The sequence below is a fragment of the Pelobates fuscus genome, chromosome 3, assembly GCF_036172605.1.
Source record: "Pelobates fuscus isolate aPelFus1 chromosome 3, aPelFus1.pri, whole genome shotgun sequence".
Lineage (NCBI taxonomy): Eukaryota > Metazoa > Chordata > Amphibia > Anura > Pelobatidae > Pelobates > Pelobates fuscus.
In genome coordinates this window covers 13,909,151-13,918,152 of record NC_086319.1, presented here as the reverse complement: position 1 = coordinate 13,918,152, position 9,002 = coordinate 13,909,151, and positions in this window count along the sequence as shown.

Here is a 9,002-nt window from a genome sequence, read left to right as displayed (position 1 = left end):
CTCTGGGCCTAAGTAAGATGGCGGTCCGAACAAGACCCATGACGCAACGCACCCTCACAAAGCCGCCTGAACATGTCCAGGAATTTTTCCATCGGCTTTGCACCAACATATGGACACGACACTGCATCAGGGGCCGGCCATTCCAATTAATGGTGAAGGGGCTGGCAGCATGGATCCGTCCCGCCACGCGGCGCCGCCTGTGCAGAAACTCACACCGCGCCCCTAGAGCAGCTCCCAGAAGGAGATTGTGCCGGAGAGTGGGTCGGCGGGAGGCAAAGGCAAGCTCCACAAGTGCTGTCACCCACCCTCACACACAACTGAGCGAAACCGCCAAACGAACCCGACCCACTTACCACTCAGCAGCACTACCAACCTCCGATCGTCGCAGCCTGCAAGCCACGACATGCCCGGAGCTGCCTACAGCCCGCAACCGTACCAACCGCCGGAAAACCAACGCCTCAACCCTCATCTCAACCTGGGGCAAACCGCATGGCGAGAAACGGAGGGGTCGCTGCCTGCTCACGAACTCCCGGGACAGCTACTCCCATCATCACCATTTGGCTGTACTAAGATCCAAAAGCCCACAATATCCTGCCACACCTCGGGTCCCCATCACGGATGACCGGATTAAAGGCAATATGATAAGTCACTGCACGGACTACCTGCTCCAGCACACCAGTGGCGTAGGGTGAAGGTTTGCAGTAGCCTCTCTCCCTGCCGCCACTCCGGTCAGCAGAGCAGATCTAAATAAGTACTTCCTTGCTTATTATTTTACAGTCAATGGTCTCCAAAATATAGATTAAACGGCATACATTAGTTTGCTTTGTCCGCTGTCTAGGGACGACAGGAACTGTCTGTATATAACTGCTGGATCAGGCTCTCTATACCCATACATTTTGCATATTGCGAATCACAAGCGTCTGCATTATCTTGTTTACTTAAAAATGCTACATATAGGCAATCTTGAGCACATACCCACATATATCCTAGCCTCTCTGTTTAAATTGCCCACATAATGCTCACTTGCTATAGCGAGAAATGTCTGTACAGCGCTTTAGTTAAGAATAAGAGTAACCTGTTTCTGTTAAATATGTTAAGCCTTTATTTTGCTTTACTTTAGTCCAGATAACTGGAATGATAGCCATAGAATTTAACCTCTACTAAATTGCACAGCTACAAAATTTAACAGGTCTCAGGGACCCATTGTTTGACACTGTATTACAATCTTGTTTGACAGTCTTGATGCATAACTTTACATGACTTTACTTAGCTCTCCTTTGTCTCAAGCGTTGAACACTCCTCTAAGCTACTGACCATAAAGCTGACCTCTCATACTGATTATAAAAAAAAAATGTGCAAGTTTACCTGTGTACCCCAATGTTATAAATGTCATAAATGAAAAGTGTGTGGAATGCCGTCGGGGTACCACATATACATTGTTATACCTTCATGCACTACAAAAATAAAGAATAAAAAAAAAAAAAAGGTAAAAAAGAAAGTTTATGAGCTGGGGTCACCCATTTATGATTGGGAGCCCCCCCTCACCCTCCACCCTTTCCTCCCCCATGCAAACCATCGAATGCTGCCATGAAGATATTCTGTCATTTCCTTTCCTTGCGAGCAGTCTATAGTAAAGTCAATTTGTTTTTAAATCGGTGTATTTGTAGTTGCAAGCTGTCATAAAATTGTGGCTTCTTTAATGTAATTTTTACAAATTGCTCAAATTTGAATATCAGTCATTCTGCCAAGAAAGCGTTTTGCAGCTCATTTATCTATAGAGCTGTAAACAGCGTGATGTCTGGGTCTCAGAGCAACATTTCTTTAGTAAAATGCTGGGGTTTATCCACTAAACAGTGAAGTTAAATTAAAAAGAAATATCGCCCTAGAAAATTAAGACCTTTTTTTTGCTGTTTTCTCTCTGCCACAATGTGCTGCTTAGAAAATAAAACCCACTGTGTAAGCGAGTCACTGCTTTTGTAAATATCTGTGTAAATGGGCTCAATATCTGTGTACAACAAAAGCTCAATATCTGTGTACAACAAGGGCTCAATATCTGTGTACAACAAGGGCTCAATATCTGTCTAAATGGGTTCAATATATGTGTACAACAAGAGCTCAATATCTGTGTACAACAAGGGCTCAATATCTGTGTACAATAAGGGTTCAATATCTGTGTACAACAAGGGCTCAATATCTGTGTACAACAAGGGCTCAATATCTGTGTACAAGAAGGGCTCGATATCTGTGTACAGCAAGGGCACGATATCTGTGTACAATAAGGGTTCAATATCTGTGTACAACAAGGGCTCAATATCTGTGTACAACAAGGGCTCAATATCTGTGTACAAGAAGGGCTCGATATCTGTGTACAGCAAGGGCACGATATCTGTGTACAATAAGGGTTCAATATCTGTGTACAACAAGGGCTCAATATCTGTGTACAACAAGGGCTCAATATCTGTGTACAAGAAGGGCTCGATATCTGTGTACAGCAAGGGCATGATATCTGTGTACAGCAAGGGCACAATATCTGTGTACAAGAAGGGCTCGATATCTGTGTACAGCAAGGGCACAATATCTGTGTACAGCAAGGGCACAATATCTGTGTACAACAAGGGCTCAAGCTCAATATCTGTGTAAATGGGTTCAATATTTGTCTACAACAAATTTTAGGCCTAAACAGATTAATTGAATACTTAACTGAATTTTATTTTTACTGTTTTACTATTTCGGCAATTCCTACTTTTGTAGCCCCATGTAGCTAGAGCGCAGCTAAGCGGAAAAAGTCCTTGACAGGGGTTAGGAGGCGGGCTTAGGAGGAAGTAAGCAAGGGTTGGATTATGGGTAAGTAGGATTGGCTATTTAAATGAGCAGCCATTTTAGGTGAGTCATTCTAACTTCCTACCTGGTTGAGTTTGTGTTCACCTCGGTGTGCGCGGACTTTGCTTGGTTGGACTTTCTTTGTCTCCTCTGCAGGACCAATGGACGACGTGGAGCGATTGCTGGAGGGGATCAGGTCGGCAGCACGGCATCAGGGTGTGGACTGGCTACGGGCACAGCTCGGCCCTGCCCTGGCGGAGGCGGCGGATCGGGACGGCGATGGCGGGAGACCGGTCAGGGCCCGGAGGCCCCCGAGGAGGCTAAGCCCGGGCACGGGGCCCGGTGAAGTTGTCCCCGGAAGCAGTGGGATTCCGGTTGCGACCGGCAGCAGGCCCGGGAGCCGCGTGGTCGAGGCCTTGCCTCCCCGCGTGCGGACGGAGCCTCGGACGAGCACTCGGAGGCAGAAGGATGTCGTGGACGGGGGCGCTGCTGCTGTCGGGTCGGAAGTGGCCGGGCGGCCCCCTGGCGTTGCAAGACCCACGGAGGGGAGGTCTGGGCGGGCTTCCCCCCCATCGGAGAGTACCGAGGACGACGAGGCCGGATCCGGGAGACCGCATGGCCGGCCTGGGAGGCAGCAGGCAAGTGCAGGGGGCTCCGGCCGGGGCCCTCTTGGCGGGAAGGTTGTTAGGGGGAGCTCTGCCACGGAGAGAGGCGGTAGTAGGCCAGTGGGGGGTGCCCAGGCCATAGTCCAAAGGGGGGTGGGTCCCGGGGCCCCTAAGCGAAAACGTAGATCGAAAGGTGTGAGTTCCAGGGGCGGGGGGGGGTCTAGAGAGGCCAGGTCAGAAAGCGGGTCCCCTGTAGGGGCGGTGGGTAGGTCCGGGCTGTCGGGGTCTAGTCAGAAGGGGGGTAAGGGTAAAGGGGCGGTGGGGATAGGCGCAGGAAAAGGGGTTCCGGAGGCGGCTAGTCGGAAGAATGCAGGGGGTCGGGGACCGGGATCCTCGGTAGTGGTCGGGCGGCGGGGGGGCCCGGATTCTGGGAGTGGTAGCGACAGTCCATCACCCGTTAGATCGCAGGGGTCCCGGGAGGCGCGGGGGAGGTCGGGTCGGCACTGCTCCCCCTCGGACAGCTCGGCAGGGGAATGTGCGGCAGCCCCTAGGTATGGTCGGCAGGGGCGGCCTACTAGTAGAGACGGGAGGAGTCATAGCCCCAGGGGTTCCAGGGTGCCACGTGGTGGTAGAGGTCAGCGGGAGGCTTCGGTACAGAGCAGGCGCTCCCGGGGTCGTGACGGGAGGGGTATTGATGTCCGTTACACCCTACCCAGGACTTCTTCTCCTTGTCCTAGGTCTCGGAGCCGTTCCGCCTCCTCGCAGGCTGGTCACCGGGTGGGCTCCCCGGTCGGCGAGACAGCAGCGGAAGTTCCTCTTCCTGGATGTCGGGCGATCTGCACTGCAGCCCCCACCGTCCCGGTTTCGGGGGGCTTGGCCGGTGAGTCCAGTGGGTCACTACACTCTAACGCTTTAATTACCACACTTCAGGCACTACTCCACTCATTGGGTGCGGGGGGTGACACTAGCGGCATTGGTCAGGTGTGGGCTCCGGGTGTTGTGGCTCCAGGCTCTCGGGTTGGGAACTCCACAGGGCCTAGTTCGGGCGGGGACATGGTGTTGCCGCAGGACGTAGGGGAGATTGGGAGCGAGAGGGCTGAGTTGACAGGGGGCATTCCCGACGCGGCTAGACAGCACGCGTATGTGTCGTTTGCGGGCCCGTTGGGGGTCCATTTGAAGCAGGAAGTGAAGGATAAGATATGGAAGGGGGAGTTTTGTGAGATCTTCTCCCTCCTCCCCTTGGAGGACTTTATAGACCTCAAGGAGGAGGATAAGAAGGACGAGAAGAAGGAGGAGGAGGAGAAGAGGAAGCGGTATCGCAAGATTCCGAAATCCTTTGGGAATTGGCTGAGGGCCTTTTGCGTGCTGGCTAGCGTGCTCGGCGAGAAATCGCCGGGGTTATGCTCCTCGCTGTTTTGTTATTTGGATGGCATTTGGGAAGCGTACCGGACTTACGGAGGGTTGGCGTGGTGGCGGTATGATGAGCAGTTTAGGCAGCGGCTGGCGGCTAACCCGGGTATGCGGTGGGACCAAATGGACCTGCCGCTCTGGATGAAGTTAATGATGGCGCAGAAGGCGCAGCCCTTTCAAAACTCGGCCGGCGCTAGGGGGCAGTCCGCCTCGTCGGCCGCCTTACCAAAGGGCTTATGTTGGCTCTATAATGAGGGCCAGTGCAAATGGGGGACCACCTGTCGCTTCAAGCACGAGTGCTCCGGCTGCGGAGGCGCTCATGGGCTCAACCGCTGCTTCAAGAAAGGGAAGTCCGGTGGCGCCGGTGCTGCGGCCGCGGCCGGGGGAGGGGGAGCATCCGCTTCCCCTGGGCTTAACCCCAGTGAGGCTAAGCGCGATGGAGCCATGGCTAAGCCGCTACGTTAACAGGGCGGATGCCGATGTGCTCCGGGCGGGTTTTGAGAAGGGGTTTTTCATTCCGTTTCAGGAGCGGGAGGGGGGATCGGGAAGGCTGCGCAACCTGAAGTCTGTGGCTGACTTCCCGGACGTGGTTAGGGAGAAGCTGGGCAAGGAAGTCGGGCTAGGCCGCATGGCGGGCCCGTTCGCAGTGCCTCCGCTGGAAGGCCTGCGGATTTCCCCACTCAGGGTGGTTCCCAAGAAGGAGCCGGGTAAATTTAGGCTCATTCACCATCTCTCGTACCCGAAAGGAGAGTCGGTGAATGACGGTATTCATAAGGACTTGTGCTCGGTGTCTTATGCGTCTTTCGACCGGGCGGTCGATTTGGTCCGGCGGGCCGGGCGTGGGGCTCTGATGGCGAAGGTGGATATTGAGGCCGCGTTTCGGCTGCTGCCGGTCCACCGGGACTGTCATCACCTGCTGGGGTGTTTCTTCGAAGGGGACTACTTTGTGGACTTGTGCCTGCCCATGGGTTGTTCCATTTCGTGCTCCTATTTTGAGAAATTTAGCACTTTTCTCGAATGGGTGGTACGGGTGGAAGCAGGGAATCGTTTTATTGTACATTATTTAGATGATTTTCTGTGCGTGGGGCCAGCTGATTCCTTGGACTGCCTGCGCCTGCTGCGGACGGTTGAGTGGGTGGCGGGCCACTTCGGGGTTCCGCTGGCGGCGGATAAAACTGAAGGCCCGACCACGTGTCTGAGTTTCCTGGGTCTGGAGATTGACTCCGGGTTGGGTGAATGCCGGCTGCCTCGGGATAAGCTGGACAGGCTTCGAGGGGCGGTGGCTGCTGTAGCGGGGGCGCACAAGGTTACTCTGCGGCAGCTCCAGTCTTTGATTGGGCTGCTCAATTTTGCGTGTCGGGTAATCCCGATGGGAAGGGTCTTCAGTCGCAGCCTGTCGGCTGCTACTGCGGGGGTTCGGTCTCCGCACCATTTCATCCGGGTGTCGGCGGCCATGAAGGAGGATCTGGGCATTTGGGATGCCTTCTTGCGGGATTTTAATGGGACGGTGTTGTTCAGGCAGGAGGGCCAGTCACCGGCCGAGCTTGAGCTTTTCACGGATGCTTCGGGCAGCGTGGGTTTTGGGGCATACTTTGGTGGCTGCTGGTGTGCGGAGAGGTGGCCGGACTCTTGGGGTTCGAGCCTTCTCATGAGCAACTTGGCTTTCCTTGAGCTATTCCCGTTAGTGGTTGCGATGGCACTATGGGGCGACAGGCTGCGTGATCGGAAAGTGGTCTTTTTCTCGGATAACATGGCGGTGGTTCACGCGGTGAATCGTCAGTCTGCGGCCTCAAGGCCGGTGGTTAGGCTGCTTAGGCGACTGGTATTGCTGTGTATGTCTCGGAATGTTGTTTTTCGCGCGCGGCATGTTCCCGGTTATTTGAATGAGGTGGCTGATGCTCTGTCTCGTTTTCAGTGGTCCCGATTCTGGCTGGTGGCGCCGGGGGCTTCGAAGGACGGGCAGGCTTGCCCGGACGAGATTTGGCAGCTGGGAACATCCTGCTTGGAGGACTTGTGAAGGCTTCCCTGGCACCGGCCACTTGGGCCTCGTACAGTAAGGTTTGGGGCCTGTGGGAGCGGTCGCTGGACGGGCTGGCCGTGGACAGCGGGGAGGCCCTGCGGGATGCTTTCCTGTGGTACACTTGTCAGTTGCTGGCAAAAGGGGCGTCGCCTGCCATGGTGGACAGGTCCATGGCGGCGATGGCGTTCTGGTTCAGATGGCATGGGAAGGAGGACTTCACTAAGTCCTTCATTATCAGGCAGGCCCTGAAGGGCTATCGCAAGGGACGCAGGTCGCCGGATACCAGGCGCCCGGTGTCGGTTCGACTACTGGGGGATTTGGTGGGTTTGTTGCCCGAAATCTGTTTCGATGGGTTCGAGGCTTCACTGTTCAAGGTGGCGTTTATTTTGGCGTTTTTTGGGGCATTCCGAATTGGGGAACTGGTGAGCGCTAATAAGAGGGTGCAGGGGGGCCTGCAAGTTTCGGGGGTTCGTGTCTTGGATGGGAAGGTGGTGGTGCACCTTGGCAGATCCAAAACGGACATCCGCGGCGTGGGCCGGGACGTGGCACTGGGGGCCTTGCCGGGCTCGGCTTTGTGCCCGTTGGCTGCTACGGCAGAGTACCTGGCGCGGAGGCCAGTGATGGGGGGTTCCTTGTTGGTGCATGCCGACGGATCCTCCCTCTCTCGGTTTCAGTTCACGAAAGTTTTTCGGTTGGGCTTGGGCAAGTTAGGGCTTCATGCTGAACGATTTGGAACGCACTCGTTCCGTATTGGGGCTGCCACGGAGGCGGCTCGGTTGGGATTGGGGGACGAGGTGGTGAAGCGGATCGGGAGGTGGGAATCAGTAAGATTCCGTTCCTATGTCCGATTGGGTCTGTTGGAATAATGAGTTTGGGGACCGTTTTATGCAAAAAAAAAAAAAAAAAATGTATAACTGTTGGGGATGAGAGACTTGTAACTGGCTGTACTGTAACGGTTCACTGTGTTATCTGGGCTGGGGTGGGGGTCTCTGTCGGACTTCCCTCATCATTTGTTTTTCCCCCCAGGGCGTGAGGCATGGATCGTGGGCCATTCGTTTGTCTTCTGGGCCGAGAGGAGGGCCGCAGCTCGAGCGCAAGGCCAGCAGCTGGGTTTTCCGAGGGGCCAGTTGGCAGTTCGCTGGTTTGGGTATCGGGGTTTCTGCTGGGGGGATGTTTGTGGTAAACTGTTTGGGATGCTGGCGGCGGGATACACGCCAGACTTACTGGTCCTGCATATTGGGGGTAATGACCTGGGCCTTACGCCGCAACGACGGCTGGTGAAGTGGATGAAGCAGGACATCAATAAGTTGAGGGGCCTGCTTCCGGGGGTCATGTTGGTGTGGTCGGAGATTGTCCCGAGGCGCCGGTGGCGGCAGGCTCGGGATCCGTTAGCTATGGATAGGTGCAGGAAGAAGGTGAATAGCTTGATGGCAAGCTTTGTGCGGAAGGTAGGGGGTGTGGTAGTAAGGCACCTTGAGCTGGAGGAAGGGTTGCCAGGATACTACCGCTCGGATGGTGTTCACCTCTCGGAGGTGGGTTTGGACCTGCTCAACTTGGGTTGGCAGGATGGTATCCGGATGGCTCTGTTTCTTCGGGGTGGCGGAGCTCAGACAGCTTAAGGGGTCAAGGTCTGAGCTTGTGGCGGGACGGGGAGCCGAAGGAGAGGAAATAGGCTCCCCTGGATGAACGTGAGGTGGAATAACAGATTGTGGTCATCGGTGGTTAAGTGTTTTCGAGTCCTGGAGGTGACTCAGAACCTGGTGGGGCAGGGGTATCCGGGTATACCCCTGCCGTGGTTAATGGTTGGTTGGCACTTTGGAATGTTGGTGTATGTTATAAATATGTTATAAATATGTATAGGTGTTATTATATGGGGGTCATTGCCTTTTGTATGGTAGCCGAAGGAACAGGATGCGAGGGGGCGGAGTATGGGGGGCAATGACCCATGTTAAATATGTTAATTTATTATTGTTATTGTTATTATTATTATTATTATTATTATTATTATTATTATTATTATTATTATTATTGGTTAATAAAGCTGTGGACAAATTTCCCCATAATACTTAGTGTCCGTGTGTTATTGGGTTAGGTTATGGGGGTGGTTTGTCCTGGATTCCGACTGCCCAAATGGCGACTATACACCT